Below are 27,756 nucleotides of genomic sequence, written 5' to 3'. Positions count from 1 at the left end.
TGCTGTAGCAATAGATCACTGCATTGTAGCGTCTAACTGCGACATGATTATGAACCAGTTACAAAGGAGAAAGCTTACGCTACACAAATAAATTGGAAACAGTAAAAATTTTGAAAGAAAAGCTAAGGAAATTGTGATATTCGATATTTTTTGCTTCATGAAAACAGCAAATAGTTAACACTTGCTGCCAGAAGGCAAATACTTGTTTATAAAGAATGATTAATGTATAATAAGCCTTCGCAGAGCGCCGGTGGAATTTCCTAAATAAAGTAAAGCGTCGCCTTTGAGCGGCAATATAAGCTTAGAAGAATACCGATCGATATGCGATCCTTCACTATTTTGTTCGCTGGATATCAAATGAAGCCTTGAGCGCTAAACACTTGTACTGTTTTTCTTAAGTAAGACGGACGCAGATTTGTGGCGGTCTGATCTAATTTTTACTAAATGTATAAAAACGTGTTCCGTCTAAGTTTGAGTGAAGTGTAAAAAGAACTGTTATAACTTATCGTAACGACGCACGGACGACTCAAGAGGACAATGGCTATATGAAAGAGTGCTCAATGGATATGAAACGGAGATAAAAATCTTCCGGCATTGTTGTACTAAATATAAGGTATGATACATGTTTTAGTTATAATAAATATTTGTTCGGGAAAAATTGAATCATTTAGCAGAGCTCATTCCTATCATCTCCTCAGTATTATATTCATTTTAATTATGCATTTTGCTAAGATTACAGACACGAAGATCTGCAGTCCAATGCCCGTGTTACATTGAAAAAAAACTGTTTTATCGTATTCTTCCATCAGCATTAATGCTGAATTCCCTTTTCCGGCCGGTGTAGCCAGGCGGTTCTAGGCGCTTCAGTCCGGTACCGCGCGACCGCTATGGTCGCAGGTTCGAATCCTGCCTCGGCCATGGATGTGTGTGATGTCCTTAGGTTAGTTAGGTTTAAGTAGTTCTGAGTTCTAGGGGACTGATGACCTCAGATGTTAAGTCCCATAGTGCTCAGAGCCTTTTGAACCATTTTTTTGTAATTCCCTTTTTGTGTGATGTTACAGTTGTTCTTGGGCCCAGGACATGACCTGGGGGGGTCTCTGCAGACATCATGAGACTCTGGCATAAAATGGGGGTGATACGCGATTACAAGAACTCAGCAAGAGAGTTCTCACAGCCTCTGTCACCTCAATTCTCCAACTTCCTACCTACACGTGGTGCCCCTGTTAAGCTGAGCAACTCAGCGGAAGGTTGGGTAACCAACCCCAGCGGGAAACTGAGTCGGTGAGCAGACAGGAGTTGGAGGACAGTGGAAGGCAACGGGAAACCACCACTGAACTATCCCAAGAAAACCCCATGGCTTCGCTCAGCTCAAAATGTTCCGGAGTTTCAAGTTCCCCGATTGGATCTCCGGGGGGAACCAGGTTGAGAGGAGATTCACGAAGAGTAAGATGGTGCAAAGAGAAGCACTGCATAGGAACATGGAATGTAAGATCCATGTATCAAGGAAAACTAGACATAGTGAAAAGAGAAATGGAGAAAATTAACATCGACATATTGGGAATAAGTGAAATGAGGTGGACTGGCATGGGAGAATTTGCTTCGGATGGCCATATGGTGTATTATTCTGGGCACGATAACAACAGAAGTAGTGGAGTAGCCTTCATAGTTAGTGATAAAGTGAGAAAAGCTGTGATGGGATGCAAATATAAAAATGATAGAATGATGTCCATCAGACTTCAAGGTCAGCCCCTCAACATCACAGTAATTCAAGTTTATGCACCAACAACCGATGCTGAAAAGGAAATTATTGACCAGTTCTATGGAGATTTACAAGAATTACTACTGTCAACACCAAAAAAGGATATCGTCTTCATAGTTGGAGATTGGAATGCACAAGTGAGAAATGAAGCTGTAGTAGGTATAACAGGGAAACATGGTCTTGGTACAACAAATGAAGCTGGACAGAGACTCCTAGAATTCTGCCAAGAAAATTAATTGATAATTACTAATACACTATTTCAACTACCAAAACGACGCCTATATACCTGGACTTCGGAAGATGGCCAATACCGGAACCAAATTGATTACATACTTTGTAATCAGAGGTGGAAGAGCGCGGTTCAGTCAGTTACAACAAGACCTGGGGCTGACTGCGGATCAGATCACGAGCTCCTGATTGCAAAATTTCGGCTGAAACTTCAGAATGTAGCAAAAAGTATCCCAACTTGCAGATACGACCTTAACTCTATACCCTCGGACTATGCTGTAGAGGTACAAAACAGATTTAATGTATTACAGCTGGAGGACAAAAGCTCGCAAGAGATGTGGACAGAAGTAGCTAATACTGTCAAGGAGGCCGCAGAGAAACACATTCCAAAGGAAAGGAACAGTAAGAAGGCTACATGGCTATCAGTTGAGGCACTGCAAGTTGCAGAAGAACGAAGGAAAGCAAAAATCAAGGGAGATGGATCAGCTATGTTTGAATTAAATAAAGATTTTCAGAAATTAGCTAGAAGAGATAAAAATATATTCTTTAATGAACAGTGCAAGGAAGTTGAAGATAGTAACGTAATGGGGAAGACAAGAGATCTTTATAAGAAAATTAGAGAAATTAAAGGAAAATTCCAGGCGAAAATTGGAATGATAAAAGATAGAAACGGGAAAGATCTGAGTGAAGCAGAGGATGTTAAGGAAAGATGGGCAGAATATGTAGAAGACCTATACAAGAGAGAACTGCATCATGACAGGGCTCCTACTGCTGATGTTAATGTTAATTTAGAACTAGAGCCAGATATTTTGGAGAGCGAAATCCAGTGGGCCCTTGAAAATATGGCTGATAACAAAACTAGTGGACATGATGAAATACCAGCAGAATTGTTTAAAGTCACTGGAAAGGATGCAGTGAAAGTGCTGCACTCAATATGTCAAAAAATATGGATCACGCAGCAGTGGCCAGAAGAATGGAAAAGATCAGTATTCATCCCAATTCCAAAGAAGAAAAGTTCTAAAGAATGCTCAGATTACCGAACAATCGCTCTTATTTCACATGCTAGCAAAGTTATGTTGAAAATCTTACAAAATAGACTTCGCCAACATCTAGATCGAGAGCTACCAGAAGAACAAGCTGGATTTAGGAAAGGAAGAGGAACTAGAGATCAAATTGCTAACATTCGGTGCATTATGGAAAAAGCGAGAGAATTCCAGAAAGATGTGTACCTCTCCTTTATTGACTACGCCAAAGCCTTTGGCTGCGTCGATCACAACAAATTATGGAACGTACTGAAAAACATGGGGGGTACCAGATCACCTCATTCATCTGATACGGAGTTTATACCTTGACCAAGAAGCCACGGTGAGAACTATGTATGGAACAAAAAAATGGATAAAGATTCAGAAAGGGGTCTGGCAAGGCTGCATACTGTCACCGTACTTATTCAATCTGTATGCAGAACATGTCATGAGGAATGCGAGGCTTGATGAAGGAGAAACAGGAATTAAAATAGCTGGAATAAATGTAAACCACCTCAGGTACGCGGATGATACGATCCTGTTGGCAGAAAGTGAAGAAGAATTGAGAACACTCTTACTGAAGGTGAAAGGCGAAAGTGAAAAGGCCGGTCTTATGCTGAATGTGAAGAAAAAGAAAATTATGGCAACTACACCCATCAATTCGTGGGATATAGCAGGAGAAACCATGGAGGTAGGACCACATTCAGTTATCTCGGTTCCCAGATCTCTGTTGACGGCGACTGCAGCCATGAAATCCGGAGACGCCTGTTGCTCGGTAGACAGGCGATGTCAAACCTTGACAAGGTTATAAGGTCCAGAGATATAACACTAGCAACAAAGATCCGTATTGTGAGGGCTATGGTCTTTCCAGTTGTGATGTATGGATGTGAGACCTGGACCATTAGAAAGGCTGAACGGCGAAGAATTGACTCCTTCGAATTGTGGTGTTGGAGGAAACTTCTTAGAGTTCCGTGGACTGCAAAGAGAACCAACAGATCAATATTGGAGCAAATTAAACCAGATTTCTCCCTGGAAGGTCTAATGTTAAAACGAAAGCTGACCTACTTTGGACTCACAATGCGCAGGCATGCCTCGCTGGAAAAAACATTAATGCTGGGGAAGATTGAAGGAACTAGAAGAAGAGGACGTCAGAGGATGAAATGGATCGATGGCATCACAGAAGCAATGTGTTCCAACCTGGAAGGTCTACGGGAGAAAGTGCAAGACAGGAAAAAGTGGCGTGATTTGGTTCATGGGGTCACGAAGAGTCGGAACCGACTAAACGAATAGAGAGAGAGCCCTTAAGAACTTCCTGGTCTCTTAGGAAATTGTTTTGTCGTAACAATAACTTCACAACCGGGTATGATCGTATCTACGATCATGAAGTAATGGTTGTTGTTGCTGTGGTCTTCAGTCCTGAGACTGGTTTGGTGCAGCTCTCCATGCTACTCTATCCTGTGCAAGCTTCTTCATCTCCCAGTACTTACTGCAACCTACATCCTTCTGAATCTCCTTAGTGTATTCATCTCTTGGTCTCCCTCCACAATTTTTGCCCTCCACGCTGCCCTCCAATGCTAAATTTGAGATCCCTTGATGCCTCAGAACATGTCCTACCAACAGGTCCCTTCTTCTTGTAAAGTTGTGCCACATACTACTCCCCAATTCTATACAATACCTCCTCATTAGTTATGTGATCTACCCATCTAATCTTCAGCATTCTTCTGTAGCACCACATTTCGAAAGCTTCTATTCGCTTCTTGTCCAAACTATTTATCGTCCATGTTTCACAACCATACATGGCTACACTCCATACAAATACTTTCAGAAACGACTTCCTGACACTTAAATCTATACTCGATGTTAACAAATTTCTCTTCTTCAGAAACGCTTTCCTTGCCATTGCCAGTCTACATTTTATATCCTCTCTACTTCGACAATCATCTGTTATTTTGCTCCCCAAATAAGAAAACTCCTTTATACTTTAAGTGTCTCATTTCCTAATCTAATTTCCTCAGCATCACCCGACTTAATTCGACTACATTCCATTATTGTCGTTTTGCTTTTGTTTATGTTCATCTTATACTCTCCTTTCAAGGCACTGTCCATTCCGTTCAACTGCTCTTCCGAGACCTTTGCTGTCTCTGACAGAATTACAATGTCATCGGCTAACCTCAAAGTTTTTATTTCTTCTCCATGGATTTTAATACCTACTCCGAAATTTTCTTTTGTTTCCTTTACTGCTTGCTCAATATGCAGATTGAATTACATTGGGGAGAGGCTACAACCCTGTCTTACTCCCTTCCCAACCACTGCTTCCCTTTCATGCCCCGCCGGCCGGTGTGGACGTGCGGTTAAAGGTGCTTCAGTCTGGAACCGCGTGACCGCTACGGTCGCAGGTTCGAATCCTGCCTCGGGCATGGATGTGTGTGATGTCCTTAGGTTAGTTAGGTTTAATTAGTTCTAAGTTCTAGGCGACTGATGACCTCAGAAGTTAAGTCGCATAGTGCTCAGAGCCATTTGGACCATTTTTTCATGCCCCATCTGGTTTCTGTACAAATTGTAAATAGCCTTCCTCTTCCTGTACTTTACCCCTGCCACCTTCAGAATTTGAAAGAGAGTATTCCAGTCAGCATTGTCAAAAGCTTTCTCTATGTATGCAATGCGAGAAACGTAGTCTACAATGCTAGAAACGTAGATTTAAATTTCTTTAATCTATCTTCTAAGATAAGTCGTAAGGTCAGTATTGCCTCACGTGTTCCAACATTTCTACGGAATCCAAATTGATCTTTCCCGAGGTCGTCTTCTACCATTTCCATTCGTCAGTAAAGAATTCGCGTTAGTATTTTGCAGCTGTGAATTATTAAACTGATAGTTCGGTAATTATCACATCTGTTAAGTCTTGCTTTCTTTCGGATTGGAATTATTATATTCTTCTTGAAGCCTGAGGGTATTTCGCCCGTCTCATACATCTTGCTCATCAGATGGTAGAGTTTTGTCAGGACTGGCTCTCCCAAGGCCGTCAGTAGTTCTAATGGAATGTTGTCTACTCCCAGGGCCTTTTTTTGACTCAGGTCTTTCAGTGCCCTGTCATACTCTTCACGCAGTGTCGTATCTCCCATTTCATCTTCATTTACATCCTCTTCCATTTCCATAATATTGTCCTCAGGTTCATCGCCCTTGTACCCACCCTCTATATACTCCTTCCTTTGTGCTTTCCTTTCTTTGCTTAGAACTGGGTTTCCATCTGAGCTCTTGATATTCATACAAGTGGTTCTCTTTTCTCCAAAGGTCTCTTTAATTTTCCTTTAGGCAGTATCTATCTTACCCCTAGTGAGATAAGCCTCTACATCCTTATATTTGTCCTCTAGCCATCCCTGCTTAGCCATTTTGCACTTCCTGTCGATCTCATTTTTGAGACGTTTGTATTCCATTTTTGCTGCTTCGTTTACTGCATTTTTATATTTTCTCCTTTCATCAATTAAATTCTATATTTATTCTGTTACTCAAGGAATTCTACTAGCCCTCGTCTTTCTACCTACTTGATCCTCTGCTGCCTTCACTACTTCATCCCTCAGAGCTAACCATTCTTCTTCTACTGTATTTCTTTCCCCCATTCCCGTCAGTTGTTCCCTTATGCTTTCCCTGAAATTCTGTACACCCTCTGGTTTAGTCAGTTTATCCAGGCCCATCTCCTTAGATTCCCATCTTTTTGCAGTTTCTTCAGTTTTAATTTACAGTTAATAACCAATAGATTGTGGTCAGAGTCCACATCTGTCCCTTGAAATGTCTTACAATTTAAAACCTGGTTCCTAAATCTCTGGCTTACCATTATATAATCTATCTGATACCTTCTAGTATCTCCAGGATTCTTCCATGTATACAACCTTCTTTTATGATTCTTGAAGCGAGTGTTAGCTATAATAAAGTTATGATCTATGCAAAATTCTACCAGACGGCTTCCTATTTCATTTCTTACCCTCAATCCATATTCACCTACTATGTTTCCTTCTCTCCCTTTTCCTACTCTCCAATTCCAGTCACCCATGACTATTAAATTTTCGTCTCTCTTCACTACCTGAATAATTTCTTTTATCTCATCATACATTTCATCAATTTCTTCATCATCTGCAGAGATAGTTGGCATATAAACTTGTACGACTGTAGTAGGCGTGGGATGACGTAATTAGAAAGACGATTATGCAATTTCTTAATCAATAGCACGCTGGCTGTGACTGACTCAAGCCACTCGAAACTGCAAGTATAGACTATTCACATTTCATAATGCAATATCTTATGACAATGGCCAATCCATGATTGTGATTGATAAAACAGTAAACGAAATCTCAAATTCCAACGTTTCCATTGAATAACAACATCTTTTTATTTTATTACATCACACTTGGCCCCCGAACAGGGACTTGACCAAAAATTAATTGAAATAATTGGAAAATTTTCTATATGCTTGTGTTAATAAATGTTCTGTCGTTTCATGTGCACATCGTCCCTCTGAGAGGAAGACGGAAAATATGCTGGTCGATAACGCAGTTTAATTATCGAGAGAAAGGAAAAGAAAAGAGATGTGAATTTGCTGAGACAACATAGCAGTAATCAAGCCATCAAAACGTGAGTCAGAATTTTGCATACGCAGTGTACTACTTCAGTAACGACGTTGCTTTTCCAGGTCGATCCTCATCCTTTTTATCTCCTTCCCGCTGTAGAAAGTCTGCATTATTTTATCTTTCAAAGCAAAATTCTTCGTAGTTTGATAATAAAAAAATTTTCTCCATTGTTACAATAGCTGTATTACATTTTCATCATGGTGGATATTGTGTGCCATTTGCAGTGAAGAGCAGCTTCATTCATTTGTCGGAAATGTTTAGGTTCCATCTTGTCTTCTCGCCAGATATAATTTTATTTGTTGCTCACGCGAGAGCGGTCCTTCTAGCGGAGTCCCAGCAAGCAGTGCACCACGTCACTGATAACGACGAAAACCTTGCGTAGTGGATTAGTAGCACGTGACTTACTGTCGAAAATGGCAAATAGTTAACAGAGACAGGTGACAACAGGAGACGGAAGTGAAGACGTTAACAGTATTCCATACCCTTTACGATCGCGAACGGTAGGTTACCGTGTGGAAACTCAACTATGTAATAGGGGAAAGTGACCCTAAAGTCCCAACTCTTCCCGGTGCAGCTACAAATGACTTCGGTGCTTTAATGGAAATGCTGAAACAACAGTTTGACGCAGTAAATGAGACTATAAAAACACAAAATGAGACTGTTAACACCCGATTAGATGCTGGAAGGGAATCAGAAGAAACACAGCTAGGTAGAATCAAAATAGATCTGCATAAAGAAATTACGACTGAATTAAATACCCAGTTGGGTGAGGAGCAAACTAAGTTCAGCGATCAAATTCAGAAAATGCAGAAACAGGTGAAAGCTGAAATAGCTGAAGTATCTGGAATATTAAACACAAAAATTCAGGCAGCTACCAATGAAATAAACTCAGTTAGAAATGGCGTAACTGACATTGAAAGTGTTGTAGAGGATTAGTTGAGGCAGATATAATCCATCAATATCGAAGTACAGGTTAATAACACCGTGAAAGCACACGCGGAGGCATTGTCGTAACACTGCGCTGAATGGGTAAAGTGTAAGGATATTTTTATCAAAAAGGTCAGGTGAGACTGTCAAGGATATATGAAATCTTAGCTGCTCCTGGTAAGTCGGGAGACACAGTGGTGTCAGAATTCGGACAGATTCGGAGGACGCTTACAAGGGATCTTACTGAGTGGAAGCAGCAAGTAGTGGACGAAGTCAGAATGCTGAGAAACTGGGTAGAAAATCCGCACACGCATACGGAAACTACAGGGAACAACTCTTTAGACGGTGGCGAATGTCAGTCAACTCCTTATGGTTCACCGCCTGATTACATGCAAAACAACAGTCCTGTTGAGCCCCGAGTGGGGAAAATAAATGATCCGCTCACAATTGTGAGTTTAATGCAAGAGGAAAGTGTGATTAAGCATCGCACTTTTTCTGTTTTTCATCCGCAGAAGCGAGAAATACACCCGACCGTGTTCCTAAAGAAATTTTCCGGCATATTTCTCAGGAGCTGGATAGACAGACAGTTGGATTTATTTCCGGTGATGCACCGTTATGGGGAACGGAAATGGTAGACACGTGTAGGAATTATAAAGAGTTTGAGAAAATGTTCTTGGCAAAATTTTTGAGTAATGGGGTACAGCAGAGATTAAGGAAGGAGGTATATCGTGCGGAAATTGTAATGAGAAGCACGGAAGTCTCCGGCGATACTTTGAGAAGTATCTAGCAAAAATTAAATTCTGGGATTCTCCGATTACTTCCAAGGTCGTAATTATGATTCTCAAAGCAAACTCCCAGTGTCTATCAGAGAGAAACTTGTGGACCAAGAAAACACGGATGCATTCCTTTCTGTGCTGGATTCCTTAGATTTAATTAGCGAGGATGTGCGCTCCAAGGTTGGCAGCGGCAAATTCTTCCCTGGCAGCCAGCAGAATGCATCGCACGCGGACGACAATGCGCCGAAGGAGAGAGTGCGTTACCGCGATCGCTGGTACCAACCTGCCAACTGCTATGAAAACACAAACGGCAGTGGCTTTAAACGGAAGCAATTACAGTAATCAGCAGAGATACCACCCAATTCATACCCACTAGGTACAGCATGGAAACCGACCATTTAATTCTGCGCCTGAGCCGTGTGGAAATTCTCCACAAACGAGTGGTAATTTTTCACATGGGTCAGTGTACAATCAAAGTAATAGGTGGAAAAATAACAAGTGTCATGGGAAGGCGGAGGCCACCCAGCACAACATCAGAACAACTTTTCACAGGATAGAGGACCGCAGAACAATTTTCAAGCGGCACCAAATGCGAACTTTCCTTCACAAGGGAATGGTTTTGCTGGCAACCAAAAGATGGGGCGACAGCAGCCGTCTCAAGTATTCTATTCACAAGTGAATGCACCCAGTGAATCTGACCTCTTTACACCGGCATTTGTACCACATAACCAGCACCAATATTAAACGGAACAAACACTTAACGCCATGAATGACAAACAGACTAAACCATGAATGACAAACAGACTAAACATCCTGCGGAAAAGTACAGGCAGCGCCTTTCAGACTCCTAGCTCTTGCTGGGAGTTTGAGTGGGGCACTAACGAATCCTCTGGTTCTGAATATATTAATGCGATTCGGTACGACCATGAGACCGTCTTACGAGATGACTTTGCACCTGACAAAGAAGCTCAAGGCAGTAATGACATTTATGACGAACAGGTTCAGGCTTCGATTAAGATTTCTATTGCCAACATTCCTGTCACAGCCATTGTTGGTACAGGGATAAACAACAATGTCATGTCATCAGGTCTCTTCAAACACATGTCTTCTGTTTCAAAAGTTTTATCATTGCCGATTCAGGGTTGTTCCATATCGGGAGCGAGTGGTCCATTGAAACAGAGAGTTAGTTTACAAACGCAGTTTCAACTGCAGATAGAATCTTTTTTGGTTTCTTGTCACTTTCTAATAGTAAAGAACTTGTCAGTTCCATGTCTCTTGGGCATGGAATTTCTTCTACAAACAAAAGCAGTGATAGATATTGAATCTGGAGTGTGTACCTTTATCGTAAATCAACAACCAGTTGTTAACTTTGTTAAGGAGTAAAGTGACGGCGGTGTTGACATTGCATCAGGTTTGGAGACGACAGAGGACAGACAAACCGCGGTTTGATCAGACAAATGACCTGACTAAATGGGATGACATTAATGACATACGTATGAAGACTTACTTCCTGACAAAGAAGAGATCGATGCTAAAGCCAAGGAATCGATTGAACTCAGGGAGGAGCAGAAAGATGAGATGTTCCGTATATTACTAAGTTACATGAAAATCTTTTCAAGGAAACCAGGAGTAATAAAATGGAAGTGCTTCCCCACTCAACGTTTGCAAAGCAAGCTATTCAGTATCCCACGCCCGACGAGAAGCTGTAAAGCATGAGATTAGGAAAATGCTGTGTTGGGATAATCATTTAGCTATTCTACGAAAGGTGTTTCAGAGATTTCAAGATCATGGTGTTACACCAAATCTAAAAAAGTCAAAATTTGGAAAAGGTGAGGTGAATTTTTTAGGTCATGTGATTACACCTGAAGGGATTAAACCTGACGTGGAAAAGCTGCCTGCGATTAAGAATTCCCCTACACCGGTAACTAAGAGGCAACTCAGAGAAGTTCTCGGTCTTTCGTCTTTCTTTCGACGATTTCTGTCTGGTCAAGTAATGAATAATCCTGCTTTGCATTATCTTCTGAAAGAAGTACGCATTGGAATTGGACATCACAGTGTCCGAAAGCTTTTCAGGCAATTAAAGATGGTCTTTTAAACAGTAACATCCTCTGTCATCCACAAATGGATAAAGAATTTTGCATAATCTCAGACGCTTCTTTTGTTGGAATTGGATCTTGTTTGTTTCAGATTCAATTAGTAGACGAAACAGAGCAGATTAGAGTGATTAGTTTTGCGAGTAGGGTCTTAACAGAATGTGAAAAGTCCTATTCAGTTACTGAGCTGGAGGCACTTGCAGTTATCTGGGCCTTCAAGAGGTTTAATTATTACACTTTTGGTAGAAAGATAAAAGTATTTACTGACCATCAAGCCCTTTCGTATCTTCTGGCCTGTAAATTACAACATCCGCCCCCGAACCAGGTGGTGTTTATTTTTGCAAGAATATGACTTTGATTTGTGTATATAAAGGGCAAGAATAACATTATTGCGGATGCACTTTCTCGTTCACCAGAAGGTCTGCCAGAGACAAGTGAGTTGGTAGGACAGATGTCAAATTGCAAAGTTCTTCTTATGGAGGATGCCATTCGTAGGAAATATTTCTTGCAACTGTGCAAGCAAATCCAGACACCACAGACCACAGATCCTAAGTGGGGAAAAGTAATAAGGCTTGTTCAAGAAAATCCGAACCATAAGTTGTCTAAATTCTTCAAGATTCATAATCAGGTATTATTTCGTCGCACCTCTGTGTCATCAGACAACTGGCTTGTTTGTATACCTAGCAGTTTTGTCGAACATCTTTTGTGGTATACCCACATTTCTTGGGGCCACTATGGTCCAGAGAAGTGTAAAAAGAAGATTGCTACTTACTGTTATGTTCCCAAACTACATCGTCGGGTACACAAGTTGCTAAAATTCTGTGTCAACTGACAAAAGGCGAAAACTCTGAATATTCCTACTTTAATCCCATTGAATTCTATCATCGCAGAAAGACCTAATCAGCTCATTATCATTGACCTGGCTGGCCCACTACCGATGGGTAGGGGAGGTGTCAAATACCTCGTTGCTGTTCTTGACAACTTCAAAAAATATGTTCGAATATATGTTATAAAGACATCTTGTACTCTGCCTATAATACACCGTCTTGAAAATGGCTGTTTCCCTAGATTCGGAGTCCCCGAATACATACGTTTAGATAATGCCTCCAACTTTACTTGCCGCAAATGGTGTGAATTTTTGGACCATCACAATCTCAAACAAATCTTAATTTCACGATTTAGGCCTCAGTCGAGTCCGACTAAGTGGATCTTCAAGGAGTTTAACAGATTTGTTCGGACATACATTCCCGACAAGCAAACACGTTGGGTTGATTTCGTGACACCTTTTGGGGAGATAGTCAATAATTTGCCACACACTTCTACAGGTTTTACTCCACACGAGTTGATATCTCGATGGAAGGAAAAGAATCAGTGGGTTAATCCTCTTCCAAAGATACCTAGCCCTGAGGTAATTCTAGATGTCAAAATTCGAGAAGCTTTAAGTTACATTACCACCAATTCTCAATTAAGGAAGAAAGGCGATGATAAAAAAGTAAACGAAGTTGTAAATTACCATGTAGGTGAAAAGGTATTACTTAAGATGGATTTCAAGCCATCCTTAATATGTAAGAAAAATCAGAAGTGGCAACTTACACTCCTGGAAATGGAAAAAAGAACACATTGACACCGGTGTGTCAGACCCACCATACTTGCTCCGGACACTGCGAGAGGGCTGTACAAGCAATGATCACACGCACGGCACAGCGGACACACCAGGAACCGCGGTGTTGGCCGTCGAATGGTGCTAGCTGCGCAGCATTTGTGCACCGCCGCCGTCAGTGTCAGCCAGTTTGCCGTGGCATACGGAGCTCCATCGCAGTCTTTAACACTGGTAGCATGCCGCGACAGCGTGGACGTGAACCGTATGTGCAGTTGACGGACTTTGAGCGAGGGCGTATAGTGGGCATGCGGGAGGCCGGGTGGACGTACCGCCGAATTGCTCAACACGTGGGGCGTGAGGTCTCCACAGTACATCGATGTTGTCGCCAGTAGTCGGCGGAAGGAGCACGTGCCCGTCGACCTGGGACCGGACCGCAGCGACGCACGGATGCACGCCAAGTCCGTAGGACCCTACGCAGTGCCGTAGGGGACCGCACCGCCACTTCCCAGCAAATTAGGGACACTGTTGCTCCTGGGGTATCGGCGAGGACCATTCGCAACCGTCTCCATGAAGCTGGGCTACGGTCCCGCACACCGTTAGGCCGTCTTCCGCTCACGCCCCAACATCGTGCAGCCCGCCTCCAGTGGTGTCGCGACAGGCGTGAATGGAGGGACGAATGGAGACGTGTCGTCTTCAGCGATGAGAGTCGCTTCTGCCTTGGTGCCAATGATGGTCGTATACGTGTTTGGCGCCGTGCAGGTGAGCGCCACAATCAGGACTGCATGCGACCGAGGCACACAGGGCCAACACCCGGCATCATGGTGTGGGGAGCGATCTCCTACACTGGCTGTACACCTTTGGTAATCGTCGAGGGGACACTGAATAGTGCACGGTACATCCAAACCGTCATCGAACCCATCGTTCTACCATTCCTAGACCGGCAAGGGAACTTGCTGTTCCAACAGGACAATGCACGTCCGCATGTATCCCATGCCACCCAACGTGCTCTAGAAGGTGTAAGTCAACTACCCTGGCCAGCAAGATCTCCGGATCTGTCCCCCATTGAGCATGTTTGGGACTGGATGAAGCGTCGTCTCACGCGGTCTGCACGTCCAGCACGAACGCTGGTCCAACTGAGGCGCCATGTGGAAATGGCATGGCAAGCCGTTCCACAGGACTACATCCAGCATCTCTACGATCGTCTCCATGGGAGAATAGCAGCCTGCATTGCTGCGAAAGATGGATATACACTGTAGTAGTGCCGACATTGTGCATGCTCTGTTGCCTGTGTCTATGTGCCTGTGGTTCTGTCAGTGTGATCATATGATGTATCTGACCCCAGGAATGTGTCAATAAAGTTTCCCCTTCCTGGGACGATGAATTCATGGTGTTCGTATTTCAATTTCCAGGAGTGTATGTATCAACGTCCTTACCTTATTTTAAGGAAGCCGCACATAGGGAGTTACTTATTAACTGACCTGCTACGGGGTGAGTAAAAGGCTTATTTCACCACCAAGACTTAATGAAATTTTATAATGGTAATGGTTACGTACTGTCGTGGATACGAATTCTTGCGTACTGGAAATTTCCTTGTGTGACCTGTTAATGATAAGTATTGTGTGGAACAGCGCCTAGACTACATGGTAGCGGCTGCTACATGGAAACTTTAAGTATTAAATGTTAAATATGGAAAAATTGTAATACGGCTGCAAAATACTAACACGAATTCTTTATAGACTAATGGAAAAATTGGTAGAAGCCGACCTCGGGGAAGATCAGTTTGGATTCCGTAGAAATGTTGGAACACGTGAGGCACTACTAACCCTACAACTTATCTTAGAAAATAGATTAAGGTAAGGCGAACCTACGTTTCTAGCATTTGTAGACTTAGAGAAAGCTTTTGAAATGTTCACTGGAATACTCTCTTTCAAATTCTAAAGGTGGCAGGGGTAAAATACAGGGAGCGAAATGCTAGTTACAATTTGTACAGAAACCAGATGGCAGTTATAAGAGTCAAAGGGCATGGAAGGGAAGCAGTGGTTGTTAAGGGAGTGAGACAGGGATGTAGCCTATCCCCGATGTTATTCAATCCGTATATTGAACGAGCAGTAAAGGAAACAAAAGAAAAATTCGGAGTAGGAATTAAAATCCATGGAGAAGAAATAGAAACTTTGAGGTTCGCCGATGACATTGTAATTCTGTCAGAGACAGTAAAGGACCTGGAAGAGCTACTAAACGGAATGGACAGTGTCTTGAAAGGAGGATATAAGATGAACATCAAGAAACGCAAAACGAGGATAATGCAATGTAGTCGAATTAAATTGGGGGATGCTAAGGGAATTATATTAGGAAATGAGATGCTTAAAGTAGTAAATGAGTTTTGCTATTTGGGGAGCAAAATAACTGATGATGGTCGAAGTAGAGAGGATATAAAATGTAGACTGGCAATGGCAAGGAAAGAGTTTCTGAAGAAGGGATATTTGTTAACATAGAGTATAGATTTAAGTGTCAGGAAGTCGTTTCTGAAAGTATTTGTATGTAGTGTAGCCATGTATGGCAGTGAAATGTGGACGATAAATAGTTTAGGCTAGAAGATAATAGAAGGTTTCAGAATGTGGTGCTACAGAAGAATGCTGAAGATTAGATGGGTAGATCACATAACTAATGAGGAGGTATTGAATAGAATTGGAGGAAGAGAAATATGTGGCACAACTTGACTAGAAGCGGGGATCGGTTAGTAGGGCCTGTTCTGAGGCGTCAAGGGATCACCAATTTAGTGTTGGAAGGCAGGGTGGAGGGTAAAAATCGTAGAGGGAGGCCAAGAGATGAATACACTAAGCAGATTCAGTAAGATGTAGGTTGCAGTAGGTACTGGGAGATGAAGAAGCTTGCACAGGATAGAGTAGCAGGGAGAGCTGCATCAAACCAGTCTCAGGACTGAAGACTACAACAACAACAACAGTGGTGGACATGAAGTGATATTTCTTCAACAAGCTGAAGCGGGAAATTAAAGTTACAGAAAGAATTTCAATTTATCTTTAAGTTAGTATACAAAACAAATAAATAAATGTGCTTGTGAGGTGATTGCCCGGAGCTATATAAATATGTAAAGGTGAGAAATGGAGGAGAGTGCCTAAATAAGCACTTCTCTTAAGGTAGAAGAAGATTTATAGGTTTATATTTAGTAATGTAAGTACTTGAAGTTCTGTTGTAAACGCTCAAATTACCTGATTAAAAAAGGCATGTTCAAAATGTCCAGACAGTGGACAGGAGTGGAGGAAATATCTTAGCTTAAAGTTCAGTTAAAGCGTGCTGTTAAATGAGAAAACAAGTGGTAACCCACATGTGTTCACGCAAGGAGACAATAAGCTGTAGCAAACTAAGTTTGTTGAAATACAGTACAAAGAGAGACAAACCATGACGCATGAATAACATAGCGTAAGTAAACCCCGAGGCCATTAATTACCATGATAGTAAACCGTTTCCCTGTGATCGGAGCCCAATCTAAAGAGTATATGAGGAATGTTAGCTGACGAATTGGCTTTAGTAGAATCAAGGTACTAAATAACCACACAGCAAGCTCCCTGTATCATAAATAGGTCCAAGTAAAGATCTTCTGATTCTTTGTAGTGTAATCCAGCGACCATTCAATACCCTAGTTGAAGGCTAACCTAGAGAACAAGCAATGCAGTGATGTTTAAACTTAATATTGACTATAACGAGAGTAAGACGTAGAAGTAGCAAAGCATGCTACAATGAAAGAGGTTAAAAATGTATATATGTGTCTATGTTTGTAATAATAATTTTATTTACATGCAGATTTTATTGTAAAAATGTCTCCTAAGACACTCCTCTTATGAAATCCATTTTCCTTGTGCCCGTTCCTTTTGATCCTGGTTCATTAACCCGTACCAGGGGTCGACTTGTGAAAGCCACGTGTGCTTGGAGGCAAAGCAGTTATTATGAGAAATGAGACACGTAGTGCGGTGAACTTCGCTAGCTTTGGTAATGTTTGTTATGGACAGGTTGCGTAAATCCAGTGGAATGTGGGTAATTACATTCATGCGAAAAATAGTAGACGCGCGTTACCTCATATTTCTTACGGAGAACGATTGCTGAGTACATGAACCTATTGTTATCCAGTCTGCTCTCAAATATAAAAATTTAGGCAAAGCACAAAGGAAAGCACATAAGAAAAGCTTCAGCGTTAAATGCGTACTCGTTAAGTTGTAGATATGCTACGTGGCAGTAGAAAATGATCTTTGGTGCACTAAAGAATAAATGCAACGAGTGTTGCGAAATCTGTAGTTTGCATAATGAGGTATGATCGTATCTACGATCATGAAGTAATTAGAAAGACGATAATGCAATTTCTTAATCAATAGCACGCTAGCTGTGACTGCCTCAAGCCACGCGAAATTGCAAGTAAAGACTATTCACATTTCATAATGCAATATCTTATGACAATGGTTAATCCATGATTCTTACGCCAATTGTGATTGACAAAACAGTAAACGAAATCTCAAATTCCAACTTTTCCACTGAATAACAACACCACTTTTATTTTGTTGCATCACAAACTACCAACTTTTGTAATAATGGTCGGTCTCGAAGTGAAAAAATGCTGTTTCTTCATAACATCGTCTTCTTTACTGGTTCCAGTTTTCATATGTGAATCTCACCATTTAAAATCAGAAATCTGAAAAAATTGTATCCTAAGTATTCATTGTTGGTATTGTAATTATAATCAATTGTGGAATACCATCTACGCGTTTCGGATCAAGTGTGCTTCATCGGTCCGCGATCAGATTCTCTGCAGCGCTGAAATTTCTTCACTAGCTGCATTTGAGAGTTGTACATATAACAAAATTTTTTGCTAAAACAGCTAGCTTGGATAAACTTTTGTTAGTTTTCCACTACTCAAACGAATCGTCGTCATAACCACCATCCATTCGCGGTAAATACAGGTCGACCTCATCGGTGGATTGAGAACCAGGTGGTAGAAAGTCATACCACTCGGAAAACTGGGGCTACCCCTTTTCAAAAGATGATCAGTAACAGACTGTGGAATTTAGTGGTATAAGTCTTTTAAATAGGAATGCATTCACAATATACGTCACGATAGCAGTTAACAGAACGAGAATAATCGCAGACAACATATTACTCGACTGACAAACTGCTTTCAGGAGGGGTAGGTCCTGCTAAGATACCATTTTCTCATTAAAACAAATAATAGGAAAAAGAAGAGAATACGATATAATGATCTGCCCAGCCTTTACAAACATAGGAAAGTTTTCCGTTATGTGCAAGGAGGAAAACTATGGATATTATGAAAATAAAATCTATCTATTACTAAATCTAATCGAAGTTATCCGAAGTAAATATACAGGGTTTCAAAAAAAGTGTCGAATACCTTGAGAGGTGATAGTGCTCATCGAAACAAGAAAAATATATCCAATAAACATGGGTCCGGAAATGCATATTTCCGAGATAAATAAGTGTTTATAGGAAGGGTTGCGCGACGGTTGGTTGAGTATAGTAAAAAAATGGTTCAAATGGCTCTGAGTACTTATGGGACCTAACATCTGAGGTCATCAGTCCCCTAGAACTTAGAACTGCTTAAACCTAGGTAACCTAAGGGCATCACACACATCCATGCCCGAGGCAGGATTCGAACCTGCGACTGTAGCAGAAGCGCGGTTCCGGACTGAAGCGCCTAGAACCGCTCGCCCACAGCGGCTGGCGTCAGATTCGACCTTGACTAGATTTAGCCATAGGATTATATACTTTGGATATTTGGAGTACTTCAAGTCACCGTGAACATTGACGCAGAGATTAGCATTCATACTCGCGTAAGGAAGAAGTGAGCCTGAAATTCGTTCAAAATGGATCAAATGGCTCTGAGCACTATGCGAATTAACTTCTGAGGTCATCAGTCGCCTAGAACTTAGAACTAATTAAACCTAACTAACCTAAGGACATCACACACATCCATGCCCGAGGCAGGATTCGAACCTGCGACCGTAACGATCGCTCGGTTCCAGACTGTAGCGTCCAGAACCGTACGGCCACTACGGCCGGCCTGAAATCTGTATTCGGCCATATAGTGTCAGGTTTTCCGTGTTATCGCTAAGGCGCCAGTGGCGATAGCCGAGATGATTCTTTCGAAAGTGACATGGTAGGTTTTCTTTCTAGTTCGTCTGCTATTCGTAGTTGCATACATGTCAGAGCTCGCCCTTGATGGGACTGTAAATAACAATCCACAAGGGTTGACTGAAAAGTAATGCCTCCACCTTCGTAACTCTTCAACAGTTGGCAGCATTGGTATGCGGAATGTACTGGCTTGTTCCGTAGCCTCTTCTCTACAGCTCCATTTTGCGGGAAGCCTTAGCATTGAACGGTTGTGTTGTTACAGTGTAAAGTATGGAACCCTGTGCAGACGGTCGATCAATGCGATTTAAGCAACGTGCATGCGTTGAATTCTTGACAGCAGAAGGTGTCACCCCAAAGGAGATTCATCAGAGAATGAAAGCAGCTTATGGTGATTGTGCTGAAGTGAGTACTGTACGCCGTTGGGCGACTAAGTTTAAAGATGTTGAGGCGGGAACATCTGACCTGCGTGATAAACAAAGAGTTGGACATGCTGTGACAGCAACCACGAAGTTTCACAAGGAAATGTTGACAGAGGGATTCAGGACGATCGTGATGTCACTCAGAGAGGAACTGTTAGCACAATCGGCATTTCACAAGAATGCGTGAGTCACATTATTGCTTTGCTTGGCTGTCGGAAGATCTGTGCACCATGGGTACCCCGGATGCTGACTCCTGAAATGAAAGCGCACAGACTTGAAATTTGCCAGGAACTCCTCCCGCGTTAGGAGAATGAAGGTGACGCCTTTCTACATTCAATTGCGACAGGAGACGAAACGTGGGTACACCATTACGACCCGGAGACGAAACGTCAGTCTATCGAATATCGACACAAAGATTCGCTACAGAAAAAGAAATCCAAGACGCAGCCCTCAGCTGGAAAAATCATAGCCACAGTGTTATGGGTCGCAGATGGTGTTATCCATGTTGATTTTCTTGATCGTGGAACAACAATAAATTCTGAGGGTTACATCACAACGCTGTGAACCCTGAAACGAAGCCTAACAAGGGTCCGAAAGGAAAAGGGATATATTTTCCTGCAGCATGACAATGCCAAACCACATACTTCACGTGCCACCACAGCAGAGTTTCAGAGACTGAATCTCACCACCGTATGGCACTCTCCATACAGTCCAGATTTAGGACCATCTAACTTCCATCTGTTACCGATAATGAAAGACGATCTGCGGGGACATCATTATGCTTCTGATGAAGACGTTGAGAGAACTGTGAGACTGTGGTTCCGGAAACAGAGTGTCGACTTCTTCCGTGACGGCTTCAGAAAACTTGTTCATCGTTGGGAGAAATGTATCCAGTTGGCTGGTGATTATGTGGAAAAATGAATATGGGTAATTAAAGATCACAATCTAAGGATTATTTCTGCGCTTGATTTACTAAAATATTCCCGTCCAAACCCAATTAACGAAGATGGAGGTATTACTTTTCATTCAGCCCACGTACATTGTCTCATATGTAGACCAGTGAGAGAGGGAAGTACTCAAATTGATATCCCTCCCCGTAATTCAGCATAGTGACTTGACTGTGCATTAGTTGGATCTCCGTCAAAATCATGCATAACATTTAACTGAGGTTTCTGACACATTATACCAAGAGAATAATACGGAGAAGACTGATCAAGGAAAATATTCATCTGACATGACGAAACACAAAGGGGTCGTGTAATAGGGCTACGAGAAGCTGGATTTTCCTTCTGCGATACTGTAAGGAGATTTGGGAGGAATGTAGCCACTGCAAACGATTGCTGGCAGCAGTGGTCGCAAGAATGTATGGTCGCAAGAAGACTGGGTACGGACGACCAAGTGGCAGTATCAAGAATGAAGACCATCCTGATTAGCGTATGGCTGTGACGCATCGTACTGCATTTGCAGCGGCAATTTGAGGAGCAGTTGCCATCTAAGTAACACAGCTACCTGTTTGAAACCGGTTGTTCCAAGGGCAACTCCGAGCCAGGCGCCCTGACTGGTCCCAAATCACCCTCATTTGCGACTTCAGTGGTATCAAGCGAGAGCTCATTGGAGGGCATTATGGAGGTCCGTTGTATTTTCTGATAAAAGCTTGTTCTGCCTCGGTGTCAGTGACGCCCGTGTGTTGGTTAGACGGAGGCCAGTCGAGGGCCAGCAACCAACCTGTCTTCATGCTAAACTCATTGGACCTACACATGGTGCTATGGTCTGGGTTGTGATGTCGTATGCCATCAGAAGCACTCTCGCAGATATCCCACGCACCCTGACTGCAAATATGGAGGTAAATCTGTTGATTCGACGTGTGGCACTGCTATTCATGAATAGCATTCCAGGGAATTATTTTCGAACAGGATAACGCTGACCCATATTCCGCTGTTGTGACCCAACATGCTGTACAGATTATAGACATGTTGCCTTGCTGTTCGGTCACCAGATCTGTCTCCAATCGAGCACGTATGGGACATAATCGGTCGACGACTCCAGCGTCATCCACAAACAGCATTAACTGTCTCAGTATTGACCGACCGAGTGCAACATGCATGGAACCCCATCCCTCAGACCGACGTCCGAGGCCTGTACAACGCAATCCATGCGCGTTTACATACTTTCATTCAACATTCGGGTCCTTACACTGGTTATTAATGTAGTAAGATTTCTAATTTGCAATGGCCATGATATCATTCAAACAACAATTTTTTAACTTCCTTTCAACGGCGAAATTTCTGTTCAAAGTGGGTTAGTGCTTTTCTGAAATGCCACAAGATAAACCCTTTGGAAAATAATCATGTCAGAGCATCCGGTTGCAGGGCCCTTTACTTACACGAGGAAAAGCGCAAGAACTGAGCAAATTTGAAATTCTGTGATGTTTTCTCTCACTTAATCCTTTTATTTTAGAGTTATTTTAGATTTTTATACTCGGCTTATGCTTTACGCACTCCCTTTCAAAATATACAAATTGTAGTCTTGTGGAGAAATACTGTTTCGTTTTCAATCCGAGAAAAATTCGTACACAGAGTACACGCAGATCCAAACGATGGATTCATACTGTGCATATACTTCTCAAATACGTATTTCTCATACACATATACCTCCTGCGGACAACGGTTTCGAGCATTTAATGTGATATTCTAAGCATACTCAGACGTTCGTGCATATAGATGAGTCTGAAGTTTGTTTATAATTAAATGTTTTTCCCTCAGTCATGTTCACGAAGTAACTTTCTTGTTGATGGTCGTGTAGTGCTGTTCTAGTTGCCAGAACAATATGAAATTACTCAATAGGTAGCGCGCTGGTTTCATTGCCAGGAAAGTAAACCGCACCCTGATCAAATCGTTATTGTTAATTAGGGGGAGGTGCGAGGAAGGAAAGACCGAGCGAGATGGCGCAGTGGTTAGCACATTGCACTCGCAATCGGGAAGACGACGGTCTAAACCCTCCTCCGGTCCTCCTAATTTAGGTTTACCGCGATTTCCCTAAATCGCTTTACGCAAATGCCGGGATGGTTCCTTTGAAAGGGCACGGCCACTTCCTTCCGCACCCTTCCCTATTCCGATGGAACTGATGATCTCGCTGTTTGGTCCCCTCCCCCAAACCAACAAACCAACCAAGGAAGAGAATTATACTTTAGACAAGGGCCTAATGGCCGTGAAACAAATGTCAGTAACAGCGCAAACACCGGACACACGTCTGGTTGACGACAATTTATCTGATACACCGGCCAAGCTGATGGTGACTTTTATGTGGTTTTCCACGCTCGTTTGAACAAATACTTGTTTGCTTCTTAATCTGTGGCTCAGGTAACGCACTGCCGATACAGTTTGCGGTGTCGTCGAGTATCCAGAGCGACGCAAGAGGTATCGACCGCAGCAGAGGTACTGCACTGCAAAGCGGTATCACGAGGTGTCAATGAGGTCCTAGGAGGAAGCCGAGTCTCCCGTAGTTCCGAGGCGGCACGACACACCTCTGCCCTGAGATAGCGTCACCATGGTCCAGGTGGGCGGATCTGTTCGAGGTCGGATCCTGCCCACTTCCAGCAAGTTCTTGTCGCAGCAATGTCGTCATGCTGCCTTCTCGCCGCGGCACTGTCCGCGCCAACTGTCGGGAAGTGAAGAGGTGTCCATCTCCTGTGAACTGTGCCCAAGTGCCAACACTGTGTCAACAAGTGTCTACAAACTTGTACTTTCTACTGACTGTAGTGAAGCCACAGTACTGTCACCGTAAACTTGTATCAATTGACCACTCAGTAATCGTGGCTCATTTTGTGTATTCTGAACCACAAGTTCACGTGTGCAGTTTCATATGTACAGGTGAGTCGAGCGTGCAAAGATAAGTAATGCTGTTTTTTAATAAATGATTACTTATTCAGAGTATTCTGATTGACTGTATTATTACTAGTCACCTCAGTGTCCAAGAAGACAAAAACAACACAGTCAATATTCGTTAATACAGAAAGTTCACACCACTGCCTGAGTGACCGCACATACGATTTCCCTGATGGCTGTGATGACAGGAAGGCAATCCGGCATTGAAGTAAAATGAATCTGTCAAATCACAAAAATAGTGAGCTAGATACCTCGAGATAATGTCTGAGTAACAGGACACAGAATCGATACAGACAAAGCATCACTGAGACACAGTCGCGTGAAATCTTTACGTTTCCTTCTTTTCATTCAAGCTTTGTCCCGCATCGACGCAGGTTCGGCGTAGTCATTAAAAGATTTGGCATAGTTAATCCAAATGGAGGCCGTTACTCTAACGGACGAAATATGCGTACCCCAGATGTCGGCGAGAAGCGTTACTCGTGTGGAAGTGAGAGAAAGTTTACGAAATGTTTTAGAATACAGTACCCGAGGTGTTATTTGGGTACCAGGCCAATGTTCACCTAGTGGGACGTGGGAAACCGCCGTAAAACCACATCCAGACTGGCTGGCTCACCGATCGTGAAGCGGAACATTCACACCCACACTATGTGGGCGGGTACCGTGAAATTTTTCCTTCTGGAAACATATTAGTAGAGGTAACAGGAATATGAAAAGTTACAGGTGTTGTGCTACCTTTCCGCCCACGTCGCAGCCAATGGCACACAGCGCTCACGGATTTTACAGCATACCGAGAAGGAGAAAAAGGGGAAACGAATGGATGAATTTTTCGCTTTGTGGCAAAGATTGACTGATAGGACATGAAATTCACGTTGCAACATCGCGTGCGCTTTTTATTCGCTGCAGGATCCATCAGCAATAAACACTGAAGCATCAGAAAAGTTACAACTTTTGATAACCAGATATATCGTGTCTGATCGTCGCGGAGTCGTATATCCCTTTATCGCGCTGCTTCTACACTGTAAGCCTTCCCTCGCTGAGCATGTATGAACCACGATAGAAATTCTTTCGAATGATTCCATGCCTCTGTTTGAAAGCTCCAGTATAAACTCTCAAATGTATCATCCCCTTGTAAGCCTTAAAGCATAGTCATAACAAATTTACAATTATCAAAGGCCCAGCAGTCAGTGTTGTACATGACGCTTTCTTCTTCGTTTCAATATTACATATCACGTAACTAAACAGAGGGCAAGATGGAAACGACGAGCAAAACTTTTTTTATTCGAAATCTAAAGAGGAGCTCAGAATACTCTTGTCTTTTATTATGAGAGAGGACTATAGCTCCTAGCGACAAAAAAGGCGCAAAGGAGAAATTACGCAACTAACGGCATCATTTCTTGTCCGCTGGCGCCGAGGAAAATCTACCTTATTACCTCAGTTGGACTGGAAAGTGTGCAAAATGTGGCAACAAAAAGAGGAGACCTACGTCACCTTTAACCCTGAAACAAGAATACACTCATGCATTACCACTGACATTTACTGTTTAAGCAAGAAAGTGTCGAGCAATGTGGTGTAATTGTTCTCAAACTTCTTTAAGAATTACGTTGTCTTTATAATACATTATTTTTGTTGTTGGTGTCTTCAGAAGACTGGAGTGGTCCTCTTCTCCACGCTAACGTATCTTGTGCCTGGATCAATATCTGTACTTAAATACTGCAACCTACGAACATATATTTCAAGCTGCTTACAATAATAAAGTACTGGTCTTCCTCTACAGCTTTTACCCCGACAAATCCTTCCATCACCAAACTGACGATTCCTTCATGCTTCGTGATATTCCCTCAAGCGAATCTTTATTTTAGTCAAATCGTGCCACAAATTTATGTTTCCCCCAATTCGACTCAGTAATTCCTCCCTTGTTATTCGACGTATCCGCCTACGCGTCACCATTATTCTGCAGCACCATATTTCAAACGTTCTGCTTCGCATTTACCCAGTTCGATTCAAATGGTTCAAATGGTTCTGAGCACTATGGGACTTAACATCTGAGGTCATCAGTCCCCTAAAACTTAGAACTACTTAAACCTAAACAACCTAAGGACATCACACACATCCATGCCCGAGGCAGGATTCGAACCTGCGTCTGAAGCACAGCATTCTATGGTAGTGAAACATGAACTGTGGGAAAACCAGACCAGAAGAGAACCGAAACATTTGGGATGTGGTGCTACAGACGTATGTTGAAAGTTAGGTGAACTGATAAGGTAAGGAATGAGGAGGCTCTGCGCAGAATCAGAGAGGAAAGAATATGTGGAAAATACTGAAAAGGAGAAGGGACAGGATGACAGGACATTTGTTGAGACATCACTGAATGACTTCCATGGCACTAGAGGTATAGAGCGCAAAAACTGTAGAGGAACACAGAGACTGGAATACATTCAGCAAATAATTGAGGGCGTAGGTTGCAGGCGCTACTCTGAGATGAAGTTGTTGGCACAGAGGAGGAAACAAGTCAAAAAACTGATGACAAAAAAAGGTCACTGTCACGTAACATACAGTCAGTCAGATAGTGTTCCAGTTGAGATGCCAAGGGGGAGGCACCGAGCAAAGAATTCCAGCTCTTCATGCAGCTTTGCTATTGACATAATTCTGATTTATACAAGTTTTGTTGTTCTGGTTTTTCTTTGTTATTTACTTTGTACATCATATTCCATGCAGGTTTCTGTTGTAATGTTTCAATGAGTAACCTTTCTTATTTCAATAGAAAATGTACCTTTCTCATATATGGTCTTTTTTAGATATTTCATATTAGTAATTCTTGTATCACGATTAGCCGACTTGGGGATCATTACTAGGGCCAAATAATGTTAATAAGCGTTCAGACAGTCCATTACATACTTAATTCAGTAGTTTATCATAAGGGTGGATTTGTGTCAGGGGTCAGTACAGTACAGAAATTACTCACAGATAATTCCTACATTACCATATTATACCGTCTTGTACCTCGATTCTGGTATTCAGCTCGAGCCCAAACAGTCCTCTCCCAGAAACGGTCCAAAACACCCAAGTACTAATTTGGATTCACCATTAAGACCTTCTGGCGTGAATTCTTTCTGGGTAATTACTTCTGAATCAAATAAAACAGTGAGCAATGTCTTGACAAAGCCTTACTGCGCGTGCGATTTTTTCGGTCTTGGTATTTGTGGGCCTATCCATTACGAGCCTTGGTGCTTTGTACATTGCTCGTACTGAAAACACCGTGTTCCAAGGCATGTTGTGATGCCACACGTGAAGTCAGTGTGCGTAGTAGGCGTCAGAAGCGGATGGAGTACGAGTCTAATGCTGCAGGTTACATACTTCACAAATCAAGGCGCTGCTGTTAATCAGCGTTAACGGGCTTCCTTCATTGCCACTACAGTCACTGAGTATAACGATTCTGAGAACTGTGTCGCTGCTGTTGCTTCAGACTCCTCGACTCGTCCTCTCTTACTGAAAACTGCACGTGTTTAAGGTTAGTCATCATTTCTTGTCGATCTTGCTGCTGAAAACTAGCACTGACAATGCGAAATGACCGATCATAGGTATCAGATGGCCTTTAACGATGCTGTCGTTTGTGAGACTGTGAAGGTTGTAAGACGGAATTGATTCAAAGTACACAACTGCGAATTTCTTCCATTAGAGTAGAACTGATATCTGAAATAAGTTGCACGCTACATTCCACGCATCAGAGGAAAAACATAGAAATTTCCTACAATGCAAACAGAATTGTTGTATTCTTGTTCATTCCACTTCCACCACGAGAAAACTCATGTGCTGTGCCGACCGAAAACTGGGTACAGAGTAACGTCACTCTTACATCTGTGCGACAAAAAAGTGCTTCTATTTCTGTATTCGTTGGTCATGACAACTTGGATTTATGGGTTAAAGGTGGGCTGTGTGGTTTATGATTTATTTCTGAAATTTATTTTAATAATTAATCGTCATTGACTTCACCACCATGTCATGTTTTCTGGAACTGCCATTACACACTCCGTAACGCCTTGAAAGTCACGTAATTGTTAAATATTGTCTGAATAGATGTTGAATGTTAAAGAAATGTATAGCAGTCTTCGGAAAAGGATTATCGACATAAATGTATGTACAAAGAGAACAATATTCACTGGTAACCGACCAGTCGTTGTATTGTTATAGTAGCTTAATGCTCACTGCCCCACTCACGTAGACTAAATGGTCTACACCATTTTTTTAAAAAATTTGATTCTTCTAATTTTTATGTCGT

Source organism: Schistocerca americana, chromosome 6 (assembly GCF_021461395.2).
Source record: "Schistocerca americana isolate TAMUIC-IGC-003095 chromosome 6, iqSchAmer2.1, whole genome shotgun sequence".
In the NCBI taxonomy this organism is placed as follows: Eukaryota; Metazoa; Arthropoda; class Insecta; order Orthoptera; family Acrididae; genus Schistocerca; species Schistocerca americana.
The sequence above is the reverse complement of the archived record's forward strand: the minus strand, read 5'-3'. Positions refer to the sequence as shown.